Source organism: Cherax quadricarinatus, chromosome 80, assembly GCF_038502225.1.
Source record: "Cherax quadricarinatus isolate ZL_2023a chromosome 80, ASM3850222v1, whole genome shotgun sequence".
NCBI classification, from domain to species: Eukaryota; Metazoa; Arthropoda; class Malacostraca; order Decapoda; family Parastacidae; genus Cherax; species Cherax quadricarinatus.
Genome location: NC_091371.1, coordinates 10,668,383 through 10,682,361, shown reverse-complemented (window position 1 = coordinate 10,682,361; position 13,979 = coordinate 10,668,383). Strand labels below are relative to the sequence as shown.

At 41.6% G+C, this 13,979-nt stretch overlaps 1 protein-coding gene across 1 annotated transcript in view; it reads right to left on the bottom strand.

Annotated features, from left to right (window-relative positions):
• LOC128702390 (acetyl-coenzyme A synthetase 2-like, mitochondrial) overlaps positions 1-13,979 on the bottom strand; it is a 60,341-nt gene that overhangs the window by 29,386 nt on the left and 16,976 nt on the right. The window lies entirely within an intron of this gene.

The following is a 13,979-nucleotide window of genomic DNA, read 5'->3' as shown; positions in this document are numbered from 1 at the left end:
GTTCCATCTCTGAAACTTCTGTCCCTATCCACCTTTTCAATTCTTCTCAGTATTTTATATGTCGCTATCATGTCTTCCCCTCTCTCTCCTGTCCATTGTTGTCAAGTCGATTTCTCTTAACCTCTTCTCGTACGGCATGCCCCTGAGCTCCGGGACTAGACTTGTTGTAAACCTTTGCACGTTCTCTAATTTCTTGATGTGCTTGACCAGGTGTGGAGAGAGAGAGAGAGAGAGAGAGAGAGAGAGAGAGAGAGTGCCACCAGGACCAGCTGTTTACGTCAGCTGATCCCTGAAAATAAAGTTTAACCTTGATTTTTAAAGGAGTGGACCGATAAGCCAGCGGAAGGCCTCGGTCAGACGACCAAAAGCTCCAGCTACGGGTCATCATATAACTAAGACCCGCGTCGGGAAACACTAGTCCTCTTTCCTGATCCCTGAGGTACTGAAAGATCTCAACACAAGAACAATTCTCTGGCCTATTTAAACACAACAATATTACCTTTAAGAGGCTACGACCTATTTATGGATAAGCAGGAACAAGAGTACAGCACACAAGACAACTTTAAACTGAGATTCCAGTGCGATTTATTATCTACAAAGATCTGAAGATGGTTATATATCTCAGGAAATCCGAGGTGATAAATATTGGCGACTGGCTGCGCCTAGCGATGACTTTTTGTTTTGAAATAAGAACAAAGATAAAAGCCGAAGGAAAATTTTCGTGGGTATAAATGTCAACAACAGTGAACAAAAGACGTTGCATAACAGGATTTTAATGAGACGAGGTTTCGCTCGTGAGTAGGGAAACGTTTTCCCGGTTAAAGCTTATTCTGTCGATGAAATTCGAGGCTTAGAATACATTAAATTGTTGCAGGAGAGCAAGGTGAAACGTGAGAAGTAATCTGTAAAGATGCTGCAACATCTCGAGAATCTGTAAAGATGCTGCAACATCTCGAGAATCTGTAAAGATGCTGCAACATCTCGAGAATCTGTAAAGATGCTGCAACATTGCGAGAATCTGTAAAGATGCTGCAACATCTCGAGAATCTGTAAAGATGCTGCAACATTGCGAGAATCTGTAAAGATGCTGCAACATCTCGAGAATCTGTAAAGATGCTGCAACATCTCGAGAATCTGTAAAGATGCTGCAACAATGCGAGAATCTGTAAAGATGCTGCAACAATGCGAGAATCTGTAAAGATGCAACATTGCGAGAATCTGTAAAGATGCTGCAACATTGCGATCTGTAAAGATGCTGCAACAATGCGAGAATCTGTAAAGATGCTGCAACATCTCGAGAATCTGTAAAGATGCTGCAACATTGCGAGAATCTGTAAAGATGCTGCAACATCTCGAGAATCTGTAAAGATGCTGCAACATTGCGAGAATCTGTAAAGATGCTGCAACATCTCGAGAATCTGTAAAGATGCTGCAACAATGCGAGAATCTGTAAAGATGCTGCAACATCTCGAGAATCTGTAAAGATGCTGCAACAATGCGAGAATCTGTAGAGAGGCTGCAACATCTCGAGAATCTGTAAAGATGCTGCAACAATGCGAGAATCTGTAGAGAGGCTGCAACATCGCGAGAATCTGTAGAGATGCTGCAACAGTCCTCGCGTGCTTAACAACAGACCTCACTCATGATAAGAGGCGTCTTATTTACATTGCTCGTCAGGATAACGCGAAGGAAATTGTTCTCTGCCTCTCATGTTAATCATTTAATGACTCGGTGGAGCTGTTGGTCATTGTCTGAGGTGTTATGTTGACTTACACGTCATCTCCAAATACACAATATTACACAAGATATTTGATTTTTTGTTTCCTGATGTAATTCCACAACTCAGGTTGGAGTCAGGTGCCACGTTTATCATTGCTGTGGTAGGTGTGGTGTGACCGCAGCACCACAAGCACCTTCAAGTATGGTGCCTCAGAGCAGTGGTAGATATGTATCTGTGGTATACATGGAGAACTGAGAGACGGATGCTTGTGTGGATGACCTCGCTGTGGTCAAGGACCAAGCAGCGGGGGCGCTGATCCTGGGACACTCTCCAGGTATACACAGGTATGTAACAGCAGCACGAGGCAAACTACAACGAAAGCACGGAATAGATCATTCATGGCAAACACAATCTGAATTTCAAGGTTTCTGTAAGATAGTTAAAGTCTTCCAGGCCATCACGCGCCTTAAGCAGGAACTTGTGCTCCTGAAAATGACTGAGTTATAACATGTGCTGCGCATACTGACGGTATTAAATTACTGTAGTATATAGAACATTGTACTTTACTAAAAGTACCGTGAACAAGGATGAAATATGAGACATCACTGTAACTGATAAACCGAAACAACAGGTAAAAATATACGTGTATATTTCGGCTCAAGTCAGAGGCCCTTTTCAATACTGATCGTATTGTAATGATTTACACAAAAAAATCGTAAAGTGTACTGAGTTTGTTGGAAAAAAAAATGTTTTGAGTACAGAACGTTAGGGAATTTGATAAAGGTTGAGGTCGTTGACCGAGAATGTCAAAGGTTATACCACTGTTATTCAGTACTCGGACTCAGACTTGAAACTGATAAGAATATAAAGGAGGAACACTGCAGGAGGTCTACCAGCCCATACTAGGAAAGTTTTTTCTCAAACCCAAACAACTGTGCATGAGGAAAATACACTACCGTGAAGGAGTAACAGAAGCAGCACACCACCTTTACACTCTCTCTCTCCCACATATAAAAACAAACAAAAAAAAAGAGGTCAGCTTAGCCAAGCAAGTCAACAGATTAGAAAGTTGTCTGACACCATCACCTCGGTACTAGTTGCTGCCAGTACTGTCAAGCCACCACAGCAATACCAGCTGTTGCTGTACTGGCTGTCAAGCCACCACAGCAACACCAGCTGTTGCTGTACTGGCTGTCAAGCCACCACAGCAACACCAGCTGTTGCTGTACTGGCTGTCAAGCCACCACAGCAACACCAGCTGTTGCTGTACTGGCTGTCAAGCCACCACAGCAACACCAGCTGTTGCTGTACTGGCTGTCAAGCCACCACAGCAACACCAACTACTGCTGGCACTGATAAGTGGTTTAATGGCTCCTTGAAACTTAAGATTGTACCAGTAAGTATCTGTGACCTGGACTTGTATAATACGTGTGGCAGGATCACTTGACTCTTGACAGCTGCTCTGTGACTACTGAGATGTGAGCTACTGTGAGGAAGGGGGGTATACCTCATAATATGTATACTCAAGTGTTCGTAGGCCACGTGGTGTCTCTCAGGTCCCATGCTCTCTCAGGTCACGTGGTCTCTCAGGTCAGGCTACCAACAACCCTCCCCCCCACACGCACCGCATTCCTGCCAACAACCCTCCCCCCACACGCACCGCATTCCTGTCAACACCCCTCCCCCCACACGCACCGCATTCCTGTCAACACCCCTCCCCCCCACACACACCTCATTCCTGCCAACAACCCTCCCCCCCACACGCACCGCATTCCTGTCAACACCCCTCCCCCCCACACGCACCGCATTCCTGCCAACAACCCTCCCCGCCACACGCACCGCATTCCTGCCAACAACCCTCCCCCCCACACGCACCGCATTCCTGCCAACAACCCTCCCCCCCACACGCACCGCATTCCTGCCAACACCCCTCCCCTCCACATACCGCATTCCTGCCAACAACCCTCACACGCACCGCCCTGCCAACAACCCTACGCACCGCATTCCTGCCAACAACCCTCCCCCTCCACACGCACCGCATTCCTGCCAACACCCCTCAATACACATCCTAACTCAATACCCCTCAATACACATCCTAACTCAATACCCCTCAATACACATCCTAACTCAATACCCCTCAATACACATCCTAACTCAATACCCTCAATACACATCCTAACTCAATACCCTCAATACACATCCTAACTCAATACCCCTCAATACACATCCTAACTCAATACCCTCAATACACATCCTAACTCAATACCCTCAATACATATCCTAACTCAATACCCTCAATACACATCCTAACTCAATACCCCTCAATACACATCCTAACTCAATACCCTCAATACACATCCTAACTCAATACCCTCAATACACATCCTAACTCAATACCCCTCAATACACATCCTAACTCAATACCCTCAATACACATCCTAACTCAATACCCTCAATACACATCCTAACTCAATACTCCTCAATACACATCCTAACTCAATACCCTCAATACACATCCTAACTCAATACTCCTCAATACACATCCTAACTCAATACCCTCAATACACATCCTAACTCAATACCCCTCAATACACATCCTAACTCAATACCCTCAATACACATCCTAACTCAATACTCCTCAATACACATCCTAACTCAATACCCTCAATACACATCCTAACTCAATACCCCTCAATACACATCCTAACTCAATACCCTCAATACACATCCTAACTCAATACCCCTCAATACGCATCCTAACTCAATACCCTCAATACACATCCTAACTCAATACTCCTCAATACACATCCTAACTCAATATCCTCAATACACATCCTAACTCAATACCCTCAATACACATCCTAACTCAATACCCTCAATACACATCCTAACTCAATACCCCTCAATACACATCCTAACTCAATACCCTCAATACACATCCTAACTCAATACTCCTCAATATACGTCCTAACTCAATACCCTCAATACACATCCTAACTCAATACCCTCAATACACATCCTAACTCAATACCCTCAATACACATCCTAACTCAATACCCTCAATACACATCCTAACTCAATACCCTCAATACACATCCTAACTCAATACCCTCAATACACATCCTAACTCAATACCCCTCAATACACATCCTAACTCAATACCCTCAATACACATCCTAACTCAATATCCTCAATACATATCCTAACTCAATACCCTCAATACACATCCTAACTCAATACCCCTCAATACACATCCTAATTCAATACCCCTCAATACACATCCTAACTCAATACTCCTTAATACACATCCTAACTCAGTACTCCTCAATACACATCCTAACTCAATACCCCTCAATACACATCCTAACTCAGTACCCTCAATACACATCCTAACTCAGTACTCCTCAATACACATCCTAACTCAATACCCTCAATACACATCCTAACTTAATACCCCTCAATACACATCCTAACTCAATACCCCTCAATACACATCCTAACTCAATACCCTCAATACACATCCTAACTCAATACCCCTCAATACACATCCTAACTCAATACTCCTCAATACACATCCTAACTCAATACCCTCAATACACATCCTAACTCAATACTCCTCAATACACATCCTAACTCAATACCCTCAATACACATCCTAACTCAATACCCCTCAATACACATCCTAACTCAATACCCCTCAATACACATCCTAACTCAATACTCCTCAATACACATCCTAACTCAATACCCTCAATACACATCCTAACTCAGTACTCCTCAATACACATCCTAACTCAATACCCCTCAATACACATCCTAACTCAGTACCCTCAATACACATCCTAACTCAGTACTCCTCAATACACATCCTAACTCAATACCCTCAATACACATCCTAACTCAGTACTCCTCAATACACATCCTAACTCAATACCCTCAATACACATCCTAACTCAGTACTCCTCAATACACATCCTAACTCAATACCCTCAATACACATCCAAACTCAGTACTCCTCAATACACATCCTAACTCAATACCCTCAATACACATCCTAACTCAGTACTCCTCAATACACATCCTAACTCAATACCCTCAATACACATCCTAACTCAACACCCTCAATACACATCCTAACTCAACACCCTCAATACACATCCTAACTCAGTACTCCTCAATACACATCCTAACTCAACACCCTCAATACACATCCTAACTCAGTACTCCTCAATACACATCCTAACTCAACACCCTCAATACACATCCTAACTCAATACCCTCAATACACATCCTAACTCAATACCCTCAATACACATCCTAACTCAATACCCTCAATACACATCCTAACTCAACACCCTCAATACACATCCTAACTCAATACCCTCAATACACAGCCTAACTCAATACCCTCAATACACATCCATACTCAACACCCTCAATACACATCCTAACTCAATACCCTCAATACACATCCTAACTCAATACCCTCAATACACATCCTAACTCAACACCCTCAATACACATCCTAACTCAATACCCTCAATACACATCCTAACTCAACACCCTCAATACACATCCTAACTCAATACCCTCAATACACATCCATACTCAACACCCTCAATACACATCCTAACTCAATACCCTCAATACACATCCTAACTCAATACCCTCAATACACATCCTAACTCAACACCCTCAATACACATCCTAACTCAATACCCTCAATACACATCCTAACTCAACACCCTCAATACACATCCATACTCAACACCCTCAATACACATCCTAACTCAATACCCTCAATACACATCCTAACTCAATACCCTCAATACACATCCTAACTCAACACCCTCAATACACATCCTAACTCAATACCCTCAATACACATCCTAACTCAATACCCTCAATACACATCCATACTCAACACCCTCAATACACATCCTAACTCAATACCCTCAATACACATCCATACTCAACACCCTCAATACACATCCTAACTCAATACCCTCAATACACATCCTAACTCAACACCCTCAATACACATCCTAACTCAACACCCTCAATACACATCCTAACTCAATACCCTCAATACACATCCTAACTCAATACCCTCAATACACATCCTAACTCAATACCCTCAATACACATCCTAACTCAATACCCTCAATACACATCCTAACTCAATATCCTCAATACACATCCTAACTCAATACCCTCAATACACATCCTAACTCAATACCCTCAATACACATCCTAACTCAACACCCTCAATACACATCCTAACTCAACACCCTCAATACACATCCTAACTCAATACCCCTCAGCGATACAAGATGGAAAACAACCACGGGGGGAGTTGAATGATAGCTCTAGGCCTTTCGTGTTATAATCAACACATCATCAGGAGCTTGCAATATTGCACAAAAGTGGGTCCAATACGATCACAGGAAGCGCCTTTGCAAAGGCGCTTCCTGTGATCGTATTTGCTTGGACCTTCTCTTTTGTGCAATATTGCAAGTTCCTGATGATGTGTTGATTATAACACGAAAGGCCTAGAGCTATCATTCAACTGCCCCCGTGGTTGTTTTACATACTGCATAATGAGTTGCTTAATGGTGGCCCATTAAAACCCCAAATATTGACATAATTTCTGGCCTTGACAATACAAGGCCACACAGGATAAATTTAGCAGATGGGACACGTGGCCTCCTCTACAGTGCATAATAATAATAATAATAATAATAATAATAATAATAATAATAATAATAATAATAATAATAATATCTTTTATACTACAAGTACATGTACAATGTACACTGGCCTAGCTGACATCACTAACATACTAGTATACATAGAAAGCCTCTTGTTATGCTGAGCATTTCGGGCAAATTAGGTCATTAGGATGTGACCAACACTCAGGTACCCATTTTACTGATGGGTGAACATAGACAACAGGTGTAAAGAAACACGCCCAATGTTTCTACCCTGGCTGGGAATCGAACCCAGACCCTCGCCGTGTGAAGCGAGAGCTTTAGCCACCAGGCCACCAGAGCCCCAATTACTGGTATCCCCAGGGAAGGAATACCTAGTGATCCCAACACGTGTTTTGGTGTTCCTAGTAAAGTTATTTCTGTCATCCTAACTCAATATCCTCAATACACATCCTAACTCAATACCCTCAATACACATCCTAACTCAATACCCTCAATACACATCCTAACTCAATACCCCTCAATACACATCCTAACTCAATACCCTCAATACACATCCTAACTCAATACTCCTCAATATACGTCCTAACTCAATACCCTCAATACACATCCTAACTCAATACCCCTCAATACACATCCTAACTCAATACCCCTCAATACACATCCTAACTCAATACTCCTTAATACACATCCTAACTCAATACCCTCAATACACATCCTAACTCAGTACTCCTCAATACACATCCTAACTCAATACCCCTCAATACACATCCTAACTCAGTACCCTCAATACACATCCTAACTCAGTACTCCTCAATACACATCCTAACTCAATACCCTCAATACACATCCTAACTTAATACCCCTCAATACACATCCTAACTCAATACCCCTCAATACACATCCTAACTCAATACCCTCAATACACATCCTAACTCAATACCCCTCAATACACATCCTAACTCAATACTCCTCAATACACATCCTAACTCAATACCCTCAATACACATCCTAACTCAATACTCCTCAATACACATCCTAACTCAATACCCTCAATACACATCCTAACTCAATACCCCTCAATACACATCCTAACTCAATACCCCTCAATACACATCCTAACTCAATACTCCTCAATACACATCCTAACTCAATACCCTCAATACACATCCTAACTCAGTACTCCTCAATACACATCCTAACTCAATACCCCTCAATACACATCCTAACTCAGTACCCTCAATACACATCCTAACTCAGTACTCCTCAATACACATCCTAACTCAATACCCTCAATACACATCCTAACTCAGTACTCCTCAATACACATCCTAACTCAATACCCTCAATACACATCCTAACTCAGTACTCCTCAATACACATCCTAACTCAATACCCTCAATACACATCCAAACTCAGTACTCCTCAATACACATCCTAACTCAATACCCTCAATACACATCCTAACTCAGTACTCCTCAATACACATCCTAACTCAATACCCTCAATACACATCCTAACTCAACACCCTCAATACACATCCTAACTCAACACCCTCAATACACATCCTAACTCAGTACTCCTCAATACACATCCTAACTCAACACCCTCAATACACATCCTAACTCAGTACTCCTCAATACACATCCTAACTCAACACCCTCAATACACATCCTAACTCAATACCCTCAATACACATCCTAACTCAATACCCTCAATACACATCCTAACTCAATACCCTCAATACACATCCTAACTCAACACCCTCAATACACATCCTAACTCAATACCCTCAATACACAGCCTAACGCAATACCCTCAATACATATCCATACTCAACACCCTCAATACACATCCTAACTCAATACCCTCAATACACATCCTAACTCAATACCCTCAATACACATCCTAACTCAACACCCTCAATACACATCCTAACTCAATACCCTCAATACACATCCTAACTCAACACCCTCAATACACATCCTAACTCAATACCCTCAATACACATCCATACTCAACACCCTCAATACACATCCTAACTCAATACCCTCAATACACATCCTAACTCAATACCCTCAATACACATCCTAACTCAACACCCTCAATACACATCCTAACTCAATACCCTCAATACACATCCTAACTCAATACCCTCAATACACATCCATACTCAACACCCTCAATACACATCCTAACTCAATATCCTCAATACACATCCTAACTCAATACCCTCAATACACATCCTAACTCAACACCCTCAATACACATCCTAACTCAATACCCTCAATACACATTCTAACTCAATACCCTCAATACACATCCATACTCAACACCCTCAATACACATCCTAACTCAATACCCTCAATACACATCCATACTCAACACCCTCAATACACATCCTAACTCAATACCCTCAATACACATCCTAACTCAACACCCTCAATACACATCCTAACTCAACACCCTCAATACACATCCTAACTCAATACCCTCAATACACATCCTAACTCAATACCCTCAATACACATCCTAACTCAATACCCTCAATACACATCCTAACTCAATACCCTCAATACACATCCTAACTCAATATCCTCAATACACATCCTAACTCAATACCCTCAATACACATCCTAACTCAATACCCTCAATACACATCCTAACTCAATACCCTCAATACACATCCTAACTCAATACCCTCAATACACATCCATACTCAATACCCCTCAGCGATACAAGATGGAAGACAACCACGGGGGCAGTTGAATGATAGCTCTAGGCCTTTCGTGTTATAATCAACACATCATCAGGAGCTTGCAATATTGCACAAAAGTGGGTCCAATACGATCACAGGAAGCGCCTTTGCAAAGGCGCTTCCTGTGATCGTATTTGCTTGGACCTTCTCTTTTGTGCAATATTGCAAGTTCCTGATGATGTGTTGATTATAACACGAAAGGCCTAGAGCTATCATTCAACTGCCCCCGTGGTTGTTTTACATACTGCATAATGAGTTGCTTAATGGTGGCCCATTAAAACCCCAAATATTGACATAATTTCTGGCCTTGACAATACAAGGCCACACAGGATAAATTTAGCAGATGGGACACGTGGCCTCCTCTACAGTGCATAATAATAATAATAATAATAATAATAATAATAATAATAATAATAATAATAATATCTTTATATACTACAAGTACATGTGCAAGGTACTCTGGCCTAGCTGACATCACTAACATACTAGTATACATAGAAAGCCTCTTGTTATGCTGAACATTTCGGGCAAATTAGGTCATTAGGATGTGACCAACACTCAGGTACCCATTTTACTGATGGGTGAACATAGACAACAGGTGTAAAGAAACACGCCCAATGTTTCTACCCTGGCTGGGAATCGAACCCAGACCCTCGCCGTGTGAAGCGAGAGCTTTAGCCACCAGGCCACCAGAGCCCCAATTACTGGTATCCCCAGGGAAGGAATACCTAGTGATCCCAACACGTGTTTTGGTGTTCCTAGTAAAGTTATTTCTGTCATCCTAACTCAATATCCTCAATACACATCCTAACTCAATACCCTCAATACACATCCTAACTCAATACCCTCAATACACATCCTAACTCAATACCCCTCAATACACATCCTAACTCAATACCCTCAATACACATCCTAACTCAATACTCCTCAATATACGTCCTAACTCAATACCCTCAATACACATCCTAACTCAATACCCCTCAATACACATCCTAACTCAATACCCCTCAATACACATCCTAACTCAATACTCCTTAATACACATCCTAACTCAATACCCTCAATACACATCCTAACTCAGTACTCCTCAATACACATCCTAACTCAATACCCCTCAATACACATCCTAACTCAGTACCCTCAATACACATCCTAACTCAGTACTCCTCAATACACATCCTAACTCAATACCCTCAATACACATCCTAACTTAATACCCCTCAATACACATCCTAACTCAATACCCCTCAATACACATCCTAACTCAATACCCTCAATACACATCCTAACTCAATACCCCTCAATACACATCCTAACTCAATACTCCTCAATACACATCCTAACTCAATACCCTCAATACACATCCTAACTCAATACTCCTCAATACACATCCTAACTCAATACCCTCAATACACATCCTAACTCAATACCCCTCAATACACATCCTAACTCAATACCCCTCAATACACATCCTAACTCAATACTCCTCAATACACATCCTAACTCAATACCCTCAATACACATCCTAACTCAGTACTCCTCAATACACATCCTAACTCAATACCCCTCAATACACATCCTAACTCAGTACCCTCAATACACATCCTAACTCAGTACTCCTCAATACACATCCTAACTCAATACCCTCAATACACATCCTAACTCAGTACTCCTCAATACACATCCTAACTCAATACCCTCAATACACATCCTAACTCAGTACTCCTCAATACACATCCTAACTCAATACCCTCAATACACATCCAAACTCAGTACTCCTCAATACACATCCTAACTCAATACCCTCAATACACATCCTAACTCAGTACTCCTCAATACACATCCTAACTCAATACCCTCAATACACATCCTAACTCAACACCCTCAATACACATCCTAACTCAACACCCTCAATACACATCCTAACTCAGTACTCCTCAATACACATCCTAACTCAACACCCTCAATACACATCCTAACTCAGTACTCCTCAATACACATCCTAACTCAACACCCTCAATACACATCCTAACTCAATACCCTCAATACACATCCTAACTCAATACCCTCAATACACATCCTAACTCAATACCCTCAATACACATCCTAACTCAACACCCTCAATACACATCCTAACTCAATACCCTCAATACACAGCCTAACGCAATACCCTCAATACATATCCATACTCAACACCCTCAATACACATCCTAACTCAATACCCTCAATACACATCCTAACTCAATACCCTCAATACACATCCTAACTCAACACCCTCAATACACATCCTAACTCAATACCCTCAATACACATCCTAACTCAACACCCTCAATACACATCCTAACTCAATACCCTCAATACACATCCATACTCAACACCCTCAATACACATCCTAACTCAATACCCTCAATACTCAATACCCTCACATCCTAACTCAATACCCTCAATACACATCCTAACTCAACACCCTCAATACACATCCTAACTCAATACCCTCAATACACATCCTAACTCAATACCCTCAATACACATCCATACTCAACACCCTCAATACACATCCTAACTCAATATCCTCAATACACATCCTAACTCAATACCCTCAATACACATCCTAACTCAACACCCTCAATACACATCCTAACTCAATACCCTCAATACACATTCTAACTCAATACCCTCAATACACATCCATACTCAACACCCTCAATACACATCCTAACTCAATACCCTCAATACACATCCATACTCAACACCCTCAATACACATCCTAACTCAATACCCTCAATACACATCCTAACTCAACACCCTCAATACACATCCTAACTCAACACCCTCAATACACATCCTAACTCAATACCCTCAATACACATCCTAACTCAATACCCTCAATACCCTCAATACACATCCTAACTCAATACCCTCAATACACATCCTAACTCAATACCCTCAATACACATCCTAACTCAATATCCTCAATACACATCCTAACTCAATACCCTCAATACACATCCTAACTCAATACCCTCAATACACATCCTAACTCAATACCCTCAATACACATCCTAACTCAATACCCTCAATACACATCCATACTCAATACCCCTCAGCGATACAAGATGGAAGACAACCACGGGGGCAGTTGAATGATAGCTCTAGGCCTTTCGTGTTATAATCAACACATCATCAGGAGCTTGCAATATTGCACAAAAGTGGGTCCAATACGATCACAGGAAGCGCCTTTGCAAAGGCGCTTCCTGTGATCGTATTTGCTTGGACCTTCTCTTTTGTGCAATATTGCAAGTTCCTGATGATGTGTTGATTATAACACGAAAGGCCTAGAGCTATCATTCAACTGCCCCCGTGGTTGTTTTACATACTGCATAATGAGTTGCTTAATGGTGGCCCATTAAAACCCCAAATATTGACATAATTTCTGGCCTTGACAATACAAGGCCACACAGGATAAATTTAGCAGATGGGACACGTGGCCTCCTCTACAGTGCATAATAATAATAATAATAATAATAATAATAATATCTTTTATACTACAAGTACATGTACAATGTACACTGGCCTAGCTGACATCACTAACATACTAGTATACATAGAAAGCCTCTTGTTATGCTGAGCATTTCGGGCAAATTAGGTCATTAGGATGTGACCAACACTCAGGTACCCATTTTACTGATGGGTGAACATAGACAACAGGTGTAAAGAAACACGCCCAATGTTTCTACCCTGGCTGGGAATCGAACCCAGACCCTCGCCGTGTGAAGCGAGAGCTTTAGCC